Consider the following 16976-nt stretch of genomic DNA (forward strand, 5'->3'; position numbering starts at 1 on the left):
GTATTATAGTGTTAAGTTTTGTATGTTCAGATACATACAACATATACACATACAAATAAAATTAAATATTTTCGTATACGTGAAAACTATTTGTATCATTGTAACAATAATGCGACGAGAAATTATTCTTTTCTTTTTTCATTTAATTTTCCGATTTTTTTTTAAAGGCATTAAATATGACATCTTGTCACTTTTTTTTATATAAAAAAAAAAGATTTATATAAAAATTGATTAATTTAAAACCTAAACAAGTAGCAACAAAAAAGTTCACACACATATTCGTAAGAATAATTAAAAAAAAAAAAAAACAATATTAAACAGTTTTGAATAATATTATACAAATTAATATAAAAAAAATAATTAATAAATAACACTTATTTAATAGAAAAAAAAAATTACGGACACACAAAAGTACATACATATTTATGTATATGAAAATATGTGTGAAATAAAAAAAAATATTATGAATGTATATATTAATACATTAACATGTTATGTATATATATTGATTATACATATTTATTCGATTTTTTATTTTGACAATCGACAAATAGGCACTTGTACAAAAAATAAAAAAAAAAAAGTAGATAAATGAAGGGACAAACACATAAACCAATAATAAAAAAAAAAGCTTATAAGCTTATATCTTCAAATCCCAAAAGTACATTTTAACATCACCAAAGTTATATAATCAGGACATTTTAAACGCAAACTTTATAATTTGTTTGAAAAAAAAAAAACGTAAAACATATTCTAACTTGATCTTAATAATACTTAAATATATTATTATATAATTTTTCTGTACTCACTTTAGCGAAAACATAAAAAATAATAGCAAAACTCCAATTCAATGCAATAAACCAGTCTTTTTTGATTTCATATATAACAAAATATCAAAACACAGTAAAATAACAACAATAAAATAGTAAATGCATTCTACCAAAATCACAATAAAATTAAAAAAAAAAGCATTGTAATAATATTTATATTATTAATTCTTTTTTAGCTTTTTTTTTTAAATGTAACATCAGTTTAAAGTTGAGACCATTTTATAGTGTTTTTGATGATTCGTGAAACTTCTTTTTGAGATTACTTGTAATCCTCGTTGTGATGATAGGGATAGGGAGAGGTGTATGAGCGATACCCAATATGCACGGCCTAGAAATACCTGGTGCCTAACATAGGATCAGGTTGCCAACACAAATTTTTAAGGTGAGCACTTATGGGGTGATCCTACAATTTAATCTACATATATAAAATAAAATGGTATTTTTAATCATTTTTTACCGACTTAAAATAAGGAGGAGATTCTGAATTTATTTGTTTTTTTTCTTCTTATAAGTTTGTTACCACAGAACTTTCGAATGGGTTTCGATGATTTTTTTTTATTTAAAAGCTGTTACTTCACTAGTGATCCCTTTTCAATTTGACCCAGTACTGACTTTTGCATTCATGAGCAAGAAGTCGTTTATTTATTTTTTGATAAAAATATACATATAATTAAGAACTTTATTAAAAAACCTCTATTTTTATTCAAATAAGTTGAAATATAAATGGACTCAAAGATCTTCAAAAAATATTTCTTGTAAATTTTTGTCAAAAAAAATATTCACATTTGTTTGTTTTAGGTATGTTTTTAGTATGTACCCAAACGGCCCCAATGACAACGTTTTTGGGAAAGTAATTTAAGCTCTCACAATTTCGAATACTTTGAGCTTATGAAAAAAATTGCGTCTTACATAAATTTCAAAAGAAACACCTCAGTGACGTGAAAAAGCTGTTTTTTTTAAGCAGTTCCTGTTGTTTTTTTAAAAACTAGAAAATATTTCTAAGAAACTAGAAAAGATTCAAGCATATTAAACCAATTTCAAAAAATGTTTAGTCTAATTACACTACACTGGTCTGAAACGGAAATAGAGATCATTTTCATTGAAAATAATTTTTTGAGACTTTAGAAAATATTGATAGCAACCGTTTTAAAAACTTGGGCCAGTCTGTCGAGATCTTAGGTCGGTTTTCATTTTTATTTTCAAAACTGAGTTTGAAATTAATTTTTTTAAATAGTGGAATACCTCACTAATGGCATTATTGGAACCCGGACAAAGAGCTCTGATTTTGATGATTTTTTTTTTCAAATTAGGTAATTAAAAATTGCCAGTGTTGCCGTATTGTTTTTTTTTTTTAATTAATATTTTTGTGAACATAGATGATAGCTTGCCAGAAAATGCGATTGAAGTTGAGCTAATGTATGAAAATCGATGAATTTTTCAGTATTGATCCTCTTATTTTTATAGGAAAGAGTTGCTCTAAATTTACGTTTTTGATAACAAATAAAAGAGAAGAAAGAGCTAATATTTATTTCATCCAAACCCGATAAGTGCAATTTTGTTACTCAACCCCTTTGTACCTGGCGGCAAAGAAATAATGTCTAGAGTTCTAGGTTATTTAAGGAAAACAACTTTATGTGAGCGAGGGAAAATTTTAAGCGGTAGAATCGATTTTGTCACAAATTGACTTCAAATATAAAAAAAATAACAGAGCAGCAACACCTACAATGTTAAGCTATTAATTAGTAAATTGAATGAAGTTTTTGAAAAAAAATGGTCCTTAAACTCAAAATTTTGAAAAGAAAAAAAACAAAACAAAATTTTAAATTTCTTTTTTTGTATTTTCTTAATAAAACATAAATTTATCTTTCCAAATTTTGTACGCCTAATATTTACAATCATATGCATTATTCTCACGAAAATACGGGTAGGTATTTAAACACATTGCTCAATAACTTAATTCGGTTAGGATTCTATAGGATTTTGGTCTTTGTTGGCCGAAATCAAAGTTATAACTCAATTCGATTTTGGGAAATTCAATAAAAATTTTCAGAAAACTGATTTTATTGTTCCATTTGAGATTATTTTCTACACACCGAGATTTTAATTATTTTTTGCAAAAATATTGAACAGCAGCAAGGCTCAATCACATCTAAAAAAAAAAAAAACTACATTAATATTTGATATGGTAGCAAAAAAAAACTAAATAGGATAAAATGTGTTAAATCTTATGAAACTATTATCAAGACCGTTGGTATAGTGTTTGTTTTCAGTGCAACAGTTTATTCTGAAATCCCTCTTCATTTCGTTGGCTTAGAGTGCAAACCTGCTAACTGCCAACTGAAAACTTCACATTAATCGAAAATTGATTTAAAATACAAAAAGATTTCAGATCTAGTACATATTATGGAGTTCCAAGAATAATTTTTAATTGTTTTGAAACAATTCAAAAAATTAGAAATATCTACTTGATTTTTTAATATTTTTGTCCGGAGTGTAAAAGTGGAAATAGCAGTTTTGCACTCTAATGAAATTTGAAAATCAAGTGTTCATGGGTGAGAGAATATATTGTTTTTTATAAATCAGACTCTATTTGATTTTCGACTCTTAATTTAATCCAAGTAAATTACCTTGGAATAGTCATCCAGTCGAAACTCGAAAAATTTTTACTCCGGAAAGAACCTACAATTTTGAATTGGGATTCAGAACAACCAAATCATTTGGGATATGATAACTTTTTGGGTACCAAACGTTTTTTATTTTGTCAACCAGTGTTACTTTCAAGAAAAATAATTTAAGTTTTCTGGTTTAAATGTCAAAAATATTTGAAACTACCCCTGTAATCTTAAATAGGGTTCATTTGAGATCACAGTACCGATCGGGTGCAGTTTTAAAACGACCAATGTAAGCATGATTTACTCAACATTTTAGGATCTAATTTGGAAAAACTAAACATAATTATAGATGTTTGTTATTTTTTCTAGGCCCCAATAAAAAACGCTGTAGGTATGCAATTTGCGTACATATTTTAGAAAATACTCTCAGATAAAGTTAGTTAACAAAGTTCGACGTTCAAAGGAGAATGGGCAAGTTTGTATGAAACGTGGACGTTACGCGGCCAGGAATGAATTTGTTATTTTTTGATGTAATTAAGGTTTACATATATTGTGCAGAAGTTTTATCCCTGTGACGTATTTCAATAACGGATAAAATGCATTTTTGCATTTAACACTTTATATATGTCTCAATGTTATAACTCAATTGTGTATTTTAAGTGCAAAATATTATTTTCTGTCATTTTCCCTGAGTCTGAAGACCTTTATCTTGAATATCCAACCACTAGAACCCAAACTATAAGCATTTTAAAACAACAAATTCAAGCCTATTTTTAGAGTTTTGTTGTTCAATTTTTTGTTACTTTGAATTGTTTGAAAACATTCGAACCTGAAATGGTTGTCTTATATTATGAGTTCTATTGGTCGGATTTTCAAGATTAATGTCTTCATGCTCAGGGAAAATGACAGAGCATCATATTTTAAATTCCTTTTAAAAATATAAATCAGTTTTTCCTTCATACATTGAACAATGCATTAACAATACTAATACTGCATTATCTTGCATTCTTAACGCAATACAGCGAAACGTCCATAGTAAAAGTTTTTCCTGGGCTATAATTCTTTCATTTGATACCAATTTTATTGATGGCCGCTCAACGTCCAAAATGACCATTCTCCTTTGTCTAATTCTTCTTTTAGCTATTATTTTTGACTCATTTTTGTTACTCTAGGTCTTTGTGTTCATTCTTTTACATTTAAACATATCTACTTCTACGTATGAGTATTAAAAATGAAGTAACTAAATTGAAACAAGAATAGTAAAACTTCATCAAAAACATTATTGGGTCTTATAAGTTTTTTTTTAACATAGTACACACAATCAACCAAAACATTTGGTAATTAAATTTCACACTTATACCAAACAAATTTTATCTTTTTTTTTTAATTGAAAAAGTCAATAATGTCTTCAAAATAAGCTTCTACTTTTACCTTTCAAATACATACATAACTCCAAATGGTGACGTAAAATAACGCCCTGTAAAATTTGTCCGCACATAGGCCCTTATTTGAATTTATAATGGAAATAAGGCCCTGACAATGCTTGTGGCCTTATTTCCGTTCATTTCGTTTTTATTCTCCTTTAAGTAGTAAAAAAAAAATATCAGCACTAAAAAAATGTATTCTTTTTATTAAAAATAGAAATGAAATATAAAATTCAGCGTGGGCTCACATTATGATTTGGGGTGGAGGTAAAGTGAGGTGTAAACAAAGTTTCCTTAAGATTGGAAGAAACTTGAATTGTAAAGAAAATTTGCCAACCCAACCTCGCATCCACACCAAATCCTATTGTGAACCAAAGCAGACGGATCGCAGGGTGGAGCATGCCCCCCAAACCCACCTCGCAATCTTTATTTCCGAGTTGCCATGAATACTGTGCGAGATTTCTCTTTCTTCAGAAATGCGGCCTTATTTCTATCTTGATGAAATAAGGCCAGTCATTTCAAATGAGGCGTATGGCGTTATTTCACGTCACCGTTGGATATTATGTTAAATGATTGATTTTGTAAAGGTATACTCATATAAGTTCTTGATTTTGTTTATGGCGTTTTCGCTGCCAAATTGACTTGAGGCAATATTTTTTTAACAGCCCACTCAGGGCTCATTCAATGAATATGTTTTGAAACAATGGTTTTCAAGCCCAAGTTTTGAACAAAAAAATTGTTTTTTTGTTATGATTCAAAAAAAATGTTAAGAACATTAAATTTCAGTCAGTTTCAATATTATTTTTGACCAAAACATTGTCACATAAATCGATATCCCATATTTAAAATAATTTAAGTTTTGACTTTTGATCGCCAGCCATCCAAAATCTCTAGAACTTAGCGATATGCCTATAAAAAAAATTTAATAATCACCAAAATAAGATCTAATACTATAAAAGTAGGAAGCTAAATCCTCAATGAACTGTGCTGCAAGGTGTCCCAAAAATATTGGTTGAAATTGAAAATGGTGAAAGACAGTTTTAGGATCTCTCAGAATTTGGTGACTTGTTCATTTCGATAGTATTTTTACATATTAAATGTAGTTATCATGAAATTTTCAAAATATCTTCTTTGAACTAGTTTTATACTTTCTAAATTCGTAATTGATTACACTGGCCAACAATTTTCAACTTTTTAAAATTTTCCAGAAAGATTTAGATTTGGATTAAGTTAGCTCAAAAATCATATTGGTTTCTTTCTAGCAGCTCTAGTTTTTGAAATATTTAATTTTTCATATCTGAGGAATATTTATACTAATTTTTCAGTTTTCCTTATTTTGAGAGTTTATTAGAATTATCCAGAAAAAATATATTAAACTTAATGTGTTTAGGGTCAGTTAACCTAAAAATCACATTCATTTATTTCTAGGAGCTCTATTTTTGGAAATATTTAAATTTTCCAAATATTGGGGGAAATTTCGTACTAATTTTAAAGTTATGCTTATTTTAACTGTTTGTTAACGTTTTCCAGAAAATTTTTTGTTGAACCTAATGTTAACTTAGCCTAAAAATCAAGTTGGATGCTTTCTAGGAGCTCTAGTTTTTTTTTTTTTTAGATATTTTGATTTTTCACATTTTGGGGGTAATTTCATACTATTTTTTTTAGATTTTATTATTACAAGCGTTTTTAAAGTTTTGCTGGAAAAATTTGTTTCGAATGTAATGTATTTCGGTTCAGTAAGTAAAATAAAAACACAAAAAAAAAAATTGTAATAAATGAAAATTTAACAAAAAAAAAAAAATTGTATGAATTTCTATGACTTTTCATGTATGAATAATTTAAAAACTAGAGCTGCTAGAAAAAAACTAATGTTATTTTTGAAATCAGTACCCTAAATTTAGTAAGAAATGATAAAAAACGGTCTGGAAAATTTGTGTGTGTTGGGCAGTGTTATTTTTACAAATCTTTCAAATAACATTGATAAATAGTTGGAAAATATTTTATTTTTTGGAACATTTTAATTTAATTAGAAGATAGTTTGCAGTTTTGAGAAAATTAATACCTTCCTACAGTGAATAGGGTAACAACCATTTACTTTGCCGGAATAAATGGGTTTGTGTTTTTGAAGTTAATTTGTTTTGCCTGTAGAACCTTGTTTGAATTGGGTTAAATATTTAGCCTAGAATACGTTTTTGATACTATTGAGGTGAAAAGATAAATTTTCAGCTGTCAAAAATTTATCCTGCGAGCATTTATAAAAGTTTTTAAGAACGCATTTGAGAAATGTCAAAAATGATTCGCAAAGCTTTTTTCCAAACAAAAGAATTTTCAACAAGTTTAAAGTCCGGAGACTAGGAAGACTATTGCTACTGTGCGAAGTTTTACTCGTTTATCCAGAGTGAAACTGTTCTAAGGGAGTGAATAGCTCCGTCCGAATAAATCAGTAAACTCTAGAAAAACAATTTAGAGAGTGATTCGCTCAAATTTGCAGTCATAAGTAAATATGGAAAATCAAATTTAATCTTTGAACCCAAACTTTCTTTAAAGTGGATGAACTTATTCTTTTGACCCTCAAAATAAGCCTTTTTCTTAGAAACATTCCAAAATAGGATATACTGTAACCGTTATAATAGTTTTCCATCTACCTCTTTTTCATCAATAGTTAGGAAAAAAAAAACCTGCTTTGAAACTTCAGAGTCACGAAAAGGTTTTTGTAAAGCTTTTCTTAAGTAGAAAAAGATCTTTAATGCCGTTTACAAGGTGAATCTATTCAGCCTTATTCTGAATGAAAACTCCCGGGAAACATGTTAGAAAGAAGGGCTCTCAACCGTAAAGCTCCCAGAATATCTTTCCTCTTCCGTTTTAATTTTGTAAAAAGAGAGCAAAATAAAAGCTTTTAGATTGGGAGCCTTTTTACCGAACACATATCCCCGGGAGTTTTCAGAATAGGGCTTATTCTTTTGACCGGCACTGTATAACCAATTTTAAAGTAGTTAATTGAAAAGCCTTATGATTCGAAATGAACAATACCCAAATCTAAGAGTGCATAAAATAATTCTATGCCATTTTTCACTTGAACCTTTACACTAGGGTTATGCTGTATAATGATTTATTTACTTTTTAAACACTTTTGGGCAATTTTATATTCGTCTGGATATAAATATATTCCACCATAATTTTGACTTAAAAATTATACTTCTTTGACAAAACAAAAACAAAAATACATATATATAAAATTAATCATACTCCAATTTAAACATTTTAAAAAAAAATTAAATTATCTTTCGGTGTTCAAAATATCAAAACGTGTTAAAAATTTAAAAACAGAAATTATTATTAATACACAAAACATGTACATATAATACATGTGCATAGATGACTTGACAAAAATAACAAAAAATACATTTTTCGGATTAATTAAAGAGTTTATATATATTATACATATATTTTTTAGTAAAAAATCCTTTTATGGATATAAGGACGAAACAAAAAATAACAAAAATATACTTATACAAAATTTATTTAAAGCGATTTTAAATTTTAACTTTTTATATGTGTGTGTCCTTACGTCGCGTATACCTCAATAACATCATCATAATAATTAAAAAAAAAAAACAAAAAAAAAAACTGTTAGGCTATATCAAAAAAAAAAAAAAATTAAAAACGAAAATATAGGTGTTAAACTTACAAAATTTACATACTCCTCACATAATCATAAATATTGTACACATACACATACTTATAAAAGAGAAAACCCAAAATTATTATGCTTAAATAATAAATTATACTGTTACCAATTGTTTGTACAATATTTTTATTATTTTATATTTTTTTTTTTCTGTTGAGGATTTTAACACTCATAATTAAGATATTTTATACAAAACCTATCAAAAAATAAAATTACAAGTAATTCAGCAAATTAAAAAAAAAAAAATCAAATACAAAAAGAAATTAGCTTAAACTTTAAATTGAATGTACCTCATATTGTGTGTTTAAAAATAAAATATCAGCAATTACATATGATATAATTATTATTTAATTAAAAAAAAAAAACCACATGATGTCATTTAAACCCTAAACTATCTTAAGTTTCCATATAACTTAATTGAGAAAATAACAGCAAGCGTTTTTGGAGATATTTTTGTTATGGCTCTTTTCGTCAACATTCTTTTTAAATATATATTAGCAAATGGTAGAAGGAAAAATAAATTTAAAAAAAAAAATATTATATTATAAATATATTTATTATATATTAGACACTATCTGTGATTTATAATCCAAAATTTTGATGTATATTTTCTGATAATAAAATAAAAAAAAAAACATATAACAAAACCAACAAGATCTACATAAAAAAAAAAAAACTGATCGGATAGTTATAAAATGAACTAAAAAAAATAAAAAGACTATGCATTTAAAAGTAGAATACACAAGCAACTTTCTCAATAACCAGCGCCTGTATGCGTCTTGATACGTTTAGAAAAGTGTTTTCTTTTTTTTACAAAATAAAATATATAATAATTTTTTACCGTTTCGAACATTCCCAAAACAAAAACATAAAATCTAAATAAAAATAAAAGCAGACGTGCAATAATTATAAAAAAAACGACATTTTACAAATATATTATATACAGACCAAAATAAAAAAAAATCAATACAAAATATATAATGGAGTTATAGTAAAAAAAGATATTTTCTAAAGCAAAAAACCAACAAAAACAAAATCATTCAATCATTCCTGCAGGAGTATATTTTCTACTCATATAAATTGTATACAGTTTGATATATATTAAGAAACAACAACAAATTAAAAAAAAAAAAAAAGTATAAATTCCAGTAACAATAATTTCCGAAAACATTAAAACAAATTCAAAATGCAAAACACCTTACAAAAACAAAAATAAAAATAAAAACAAAAAGAAAAACGTGGGAAACAGAATCCTTATTTTTCAATTATACAAAAAATAAAAAAAAATGAAACAAGAAATCTTTATATATTATATACAAGTTTATTCAAACAGAATTCAAATAAATCAAAATTTAAAGTGCAATTAGAAGGATATATAAACGGTAAAAAATGTTCGTTAAAGTATTAAAATTTAACATAGGGAATAAAATAAAAAAATATTCTATTTACATTAAAAAAGGAAAATGAGTAGAAAAAAATAACTAAATTTAATCAATTGTTTTTTATATGTATTTATATTTAACTTAATAAAAGTTGTTTTTTATGTATTCAAAAAAATAAAACTGAATGTGCGTTTAAAAAAAAAAAAATATGTTAGAACAAAGATTGCCTATTTGAAAATAAAAAAAAAAGATAGACCAGCTGTGTAGGTTGATGTAAAAACGTAACAAAATGAATGTTTTTTTTTTTTTTTTTTTAATAAATTTGGAGGGAATATTTATTATTAAGAAATGATGTACACTATTTCTAATGAACTTAAAAAAATGATAAATCACAACAATTTGTGAATCCAAGAGAATAATAATAAAAAAACAGAAAATAGGAATGGAAATTAAACAACAAATATTGTATAGTGTTAATCCCTCAGGTATGTGTTTTATTTTCGGAGAGAAAAAAGATTGAATATAATATTACTATTTAAAGTAGATATATTTAGGAATGAGCATAACAAAAAAAAAAGCATAACAATACAAAAACAAAACATAAGTTAGGATTGAAAAAAAAGAGAGAATACCTTAGGCATGTTAATGTAATGAAAAAAAAAAAAAGAAAACAGAAAAGCAAACATTATGACCATGTGTATAAGAAATGGAAAATGTTTTATTTTTGTGTAAATATAGTTCCAATTGATTTAAATAGTGCAATTGATTTTAATTTTAGTAGATTTTTTCTTTATTTAAATAATTTTTTTAAATAATGCTTACTTTTTTTTAAATCAAAGAATTTATTATACCTACAAATAAGAACTTATAAAAAAAAACAAATCCAAATTTATAAAAAAAAAAAAATAATAAATATAACCACTTTTTAAACTTAACAATAAGGATATTTTCAAAAATAATGAGAAACGTACTTGGCAAACTATCCTATGTAAAAAAATCTTTAACAAAATGATTAATTTTATTGGATAGATTCAGAAAGAAGTTGAAATTAAGACAAGAGGTTAAGCCTCTCATTGGCAACTTGTAAACAAAATTCATTCCAATCTCTGAATTTTTTTGGAAAATTTACTCAATTTTTATTTATTTACTTGATTGCGACGCAGCAAGTCAACGCTTTTTATCCTCCATGCTTTTCGCGCAAACCAGTTTTTGATTTTCTTGATAAATTTTGAGTTCTTAAAAATCACTAAAAAGTGAGTGAAATATTAATAATATTAAGGGCTTGTGTAATAATACAATATTTGATTTTCTTCCATATTAACTACGTTGAACTTTATTTTCATTTAGAAAAAAAAAACGAAGTAAACCCAAGATTGAATTGTCTATTTGGGCTAGCATTTGTAACTAGCTATAATTTTGGAGGTTGATTTTTTTTATCCAGCCGCAAAATATCCACCAGAGTAAGGGACTTGAAAAAAGCAAAACAAAATTTATATTTAATTTCTTCTTAGCTTCTTCTTAGCTAATGGATCGATAACCCGGACAACGCCTAAGTGGAAAAAAACTTTTTAACTAAAAAAATGAGCAAATAGAATAATGGCCGATTTCATAAATATTTAACAGGCTTTTAAAATTTCAAATGATGTTTTTTGTATAAAACAAAAGTCATTTTAGGATGTAAAAGCCTGATAAGCATTTAAAAATGTTTTATGAAACTGGCCATAAATCTTACCATAAACAAAATTCTTAGAAATAAAAGAGTTGATGAGATGTTTTGTTTAAGCTGGATTAATTTTGAGCTTAAAAAAGTTATAAATGAAAAAAGAAAAGCTTAGTCTTTTGAAACTAATTGATATTTTAAGTCAATTAGGTAAATATACGGAAGGATATATATACTCTGTTCAACAAAAAATGCTCCAAAGCCGATTTGATCATAAAGTTTGGTATTCATGTTCCATGTTTGAAATTATTCCAAAGCATTTATCTCAACTCATTTTGTGGTGTAGTGAAAAAGGTTAAGTTATTCCCTTAAAATTTCTTGTTGTTCTTAAATGCATTTAACAAAAAAAAAAGCTTTAAAAAAAAGTACGTATACACCACAGTGAACAAATAATTCTTCTGTTCCTTCTATGGACTTGCAAGGAAAAAAATAAGACATGCACCCAGTGATATAATTTATGTGAAAGCAGGAAATAACAAAAATGTTTGACTTGTAAAAAATATTAACAGGACAAAGGTAAAATAAAACAAAAATTAGAATTGTCGAATTGAATATTTCAACAAATTTACCGGATTAAAAGACAACAAAAAGTCCTTTGCAAATCATTGTATAGTTAGGTAGCACATTCCGCATATAATATATATCAAAAATATATCGAGCCCTTTCGCCATAAAAATTTCAACATTATGGGGCCCCCAAATTAAGTTTTGTCCCAGGGCCCCGCCTGCTCAGCATGCGCCTCTGTATTATTACCTTTTGTTGTTAAACAATGTTGATGTGTAGGTATGTGTATGTTTTCTTATTGATAAGATTAAGCAAGTAAAGTTGTATCTTATTCGTGTGTTGGAAAAATACATAGTTGTAGGTTGTCCATAATTTATAATTTTATTTGGCGCTCACGATAATTTGGCGAAAAGCACTCGATATTATCCATGGTAATTGGTATAAACTGCAGAAATGGATATTTTTCAAGCTCCCAAATGTTTATAAAAATAATGTTTATAAAAAATAATTTTTGATCCAAATCATTGGATCATGGATTCAGCCAAGTAAAATTATTCTAATAATTGTATTATTTGTTCTCAAGTTTATTTCAATCCTTGAATCCTTTTAATATACAAGCTTTAAGAAAGAAAAAATACTCAAGTTTGTTTTGTTAACTAACATTGAAAAAGTAACAATTATCTTGCTTTCGAGTTTTTGGCTTTGACTGCTAGGTGCCACGTTGGAAATTCCTAATTTGAAATGATACTTATGTTGAAACTGAAGTAAAATATTTGAATGACCATTATATAACAAATACATTTTTCGGGACACAAACACAGGAAGAATGCTCAAAGCATGTCATATTAGAATGAAAATCAACTAGAAACAAATTTCAGCATTGTTGTGTGAGCTTTTATGTACGATAGTTGGTATTAACCAAAGTGAAATGTCCGTTCGTCCTTGTACTGACAAGACAGAGTCTAAGTTAGACAGTGTAAAGCAAGATTTATGTATGTCTTTTTAATATTGGTCAATAATCAGAATCATTTCTATCAATTAAATTTAAAATTTATTTTTATTTATTCGCTATTAACCTTACCATTATGATTAAAATCCAAACTATAGTTAAATTTGTAATACATTTTTACACAAACTCTTTCCTTATTTGAACCTTCTTAATTGAATCTCCTAGGTAATTTGCCAATTCGATGAAATATTTTGATAACAAAAAATTAAAAAAACTAACTTCAGGAAAATATCTTCAGTAAATTGATATTTTTTTATGTTTCTTCAGATCAGTCAGAACATTCTATCATAAACAGTGGTTTTCCAATAATGTTTATGTACAGTGTATTTATTATTTTTTAATTCTATGTTTAACTTCAAAGTGTTGCGTAGTAAAAAAAAAAATGTGTGGAAGATTTTTTTTTTAATTTTGGTTTATTTTTTTTTTTAATTCAATAAGATAAACAATAGAAAACATAATCAAATCAACAACAACAAAAAAAATAAAAAAACATACCGGAATAATAAATAAACATACAAAACAACATCAGGGAATCATTACCACATACAAAATATTATAACACATAATTGAAATAAATCTTCAAAGACAAAAAAAAAAAAAAAATTAAATAAATATGTAAATAAATATTAAAAATAAAAAAACATACACTTAAAAAATTAACCCTCGACAACATTATTATTTTCCTCAAATAAACAACAACTACAAACTCCCTTTAATCAATCTTTGCCAACAGTCGATTGTTTTTTTTGAATTATTTAAAAAAAACTAATCAATATACAATTAAACAATAGCCACTACATAACCTTCAATAGATGTGAAAATGCAAATACCGATACACATACATTTTATATAAAAAAAAAAAACTACTAAATCCATCTTTGTATCATCATAATGTTTTAATTCTTAGGTAGGTACGTATGTAAAATGTTAAAAAAACAGTAATAATACTAAGTTTGAATTTTTTGTTAATTTTTTTATATTGAAATTGTACTCCTTACAAAAGAACATTATTGATTATTTTATGATACTTAACAAAGTCTATAACATTTCCGTTTTTACTTATTTCGTGCACCTGTTAAAATATTTATTTATATTATCTAATTATGGATAAAAAAACAAATAAAATTTTTTGAAAGGTTAATAATTGTTAAATTTCATTTTTTTTTTAATTTATAGAATGGCGGAAAAAATTCTTGTTTTTTAAGAATAGCAAACTTCGATTCTAATACATATTAAATAATAATGTACATTTAAATCAAATTGAAAGTTTTTTTTTCTTTTTTTTATTAATTTTCAAAATAGAAACTAAAATAAATCTGACAAAAGTACAACACAGATATTTTTTGAAGCAAACAAAATGAAGATTTTATATTTTATTTATAATTATTTTTTTGAACATTTTATGTACTAATCTATAAATCTAATCAAACTTTAAATTATGTAAAAACAAACAATGAATTAGAACATACAATAGCCCATTAGCTTAGAAGCTATTTTTAAGATTTTTTAAATATAAAGTACAGACAAAATGAAAATTGAAAAAAAAATTAATTTTCTAATATAATCACTTTTTCTTTTAATTTTTTTTAATATTAAAAAAAAAGATAAGAATGTTTCAAGAATACAAACAATGATAAAAAGAAGATGTTAGAGCTCAGAGAGCTCTATCAATATAGCGGGTTGGTTAGTATTATTTCTCACATTTTTTCTGTTACAAGCTTTAACTTTTAATTAAAATTATAATGACACTTCTGATAAAAAAAATTAAAAAAAAGGTAATACAATTATAAAAAAAATAATAAAATTGTAATAATAAATTAAAATACAAAAAATAGAATATTCTTAAACTATGTCAGTATAGTAAATTAAGACCATAAAAAAAAAACATTATTAAAAAAAAAAACTGAAAACACTCCAACATATTAAGTTTTATATGATTAATGTTAAAAAATAAAGTTAAACTTTTTTAATTATTTTTATTTTTTTAATACTATTTTTTTGTTATAATTGTAAAGTTCAAATCATTAACTTCTTATAAATTACTATTAAAAAAGCGAAGAACATACATGTTTGCGTCGTGAAAAATAAAAAAAAAATAAATAAATAAAACAAGAAAGTTTACATAATATATAAAAATAAGCTGAGTATCAATGTTTTAGGGTTCGTTACGCAATCTAAAAAAAAAAATCTTATAATTTAAGCAAACAAAAATATATACTATTCATTTTAAAATCGAAATTAAATAGTTCTTAATATGATCAATATTGGTAAATTTGTATTTTTATTTTGAACTAACGAGTATTAAGTATTACCAGGAAACTACTGGGGCGAAAGAAGGGAAAATCATAATGCCTAGTACTACTGCGAAAAAAAAATTAAAAAGAAAAATACAAATTATAAAATGAAAGCTGCGCTTGGACAAAGGAACACTTTTCTAGAAACACGCTTTTATTTTTATTCCTCATGGGAAATTCATTTTTATAAACCAACACTTAAATAGCATTGGTTAACAAAATTAAACTTCTTTTGTTACAGAAACCAAATTTTTTTTTTTTTAAGGTGTTTTGTGTGTCCGAAATCCGAAAAATTCTATCACATTACGTTTTTGAGGTATTCCCGTTTTCTAACATTTTTTGAGGATGTGTCCTCGCTTACCATTAACTATTTATATTTTGTTAATTTGTATTGGTTTTGTTTTGTGTTAGATCTGTAATTGTTTATTTCTGTTTTTGTAATATGTATTTTCAAAATAAGTAGAAATTACGAGGCTGAAGAAATATTTTTAAATTTTTGTATACTTATTTGAGAGGATTTTGTTTTCTGTTAAAAAATATAACACTGACGACAATAAGATAATCATTTTGTTCAAATTATTGACTGCAAGTGTTTATTTAATTTTGATTGGGGTGTATTAGTAACCAGGTAGTAGTAACGTTGAAAGTTGGACGTTGTCCAAGTACACTGCGGCGTATACGTGTTTTTTTTATTTATTTAAGTAGAAAATTTGTGTGCATGCAATCTGGCCAAATTATTTTAAAGTATTTTATAAAGCTGAAATGAATAGGACACGAAACGACCAGTCCAAAAAAGTTAATAATCCTTTTTATGAAAAAAAGCATGAACATTTTTTCAATTAACAACTTTAAAAAAAAAAAACAATTTTCCTCTTTAAATTAAAAATTTAGTGTGTGTTTTCCTAAAAAACTTTTCCATAGCTATTGGTTCATCTTCTTCAGTTACAAATGAGATGATAGTAACGAAAGTTCAAAGGGTGGTGTCATAACAAAAAACTGTTTATGTTTTTTTTCGTATTTTTGGTTTTGAAAAGACATATGCTTCTGAGCGTCTTGTTTTGTTAAACATTTGAGTTTTGGCTACAACTATGCCTATGTGAGAAACGTTAGTTTAGTCGTGTGAATTTTAGTGTTTAGGTTGGTTACTTAATTTTTGGGTAATTATTTAATTTCTATGTTGTCCATTAAGTGAAGGCCCCAAACTCATAAACTCATTATAATTTTTTCTTTTATAGGGTGTCGACGTTTTGATGTGATTTTTTTGTTTGCTATTTGTTTCCTTAATAGCCTAACCTGTTTTCACTAGAGCCCAAATGAGATAATTTTGCAAGTTATATCATTTTGAATGATTTGACAAAGAACAAAAATTAAATTTGAAATTCTAACTGGACTAATTTGCGAAATTATCTCATTTGGGCTGTGAAAACAGACTCTAGTTTGTGATATTGAAATTTCCTTTTTAATAAACAAATTTTGGGAAACAAAAATATCTAGGACACAATCTTTATTGTCT

The sequence above is a fragment of the Episyrphus balteatus genome, chromosome 3, assembly GCF_945859705.1.
Source record: "Episyrphus balteatus chromosome 3, idEpiBalt1.1, whole genome shotgun sequence".
Taxonomy (NCBI): Eukaryota; Metazoa; Arthropoda; class Insecta; order Diptera; family Syrphidae; genus Episyrphus; species Episyrphus balteatus.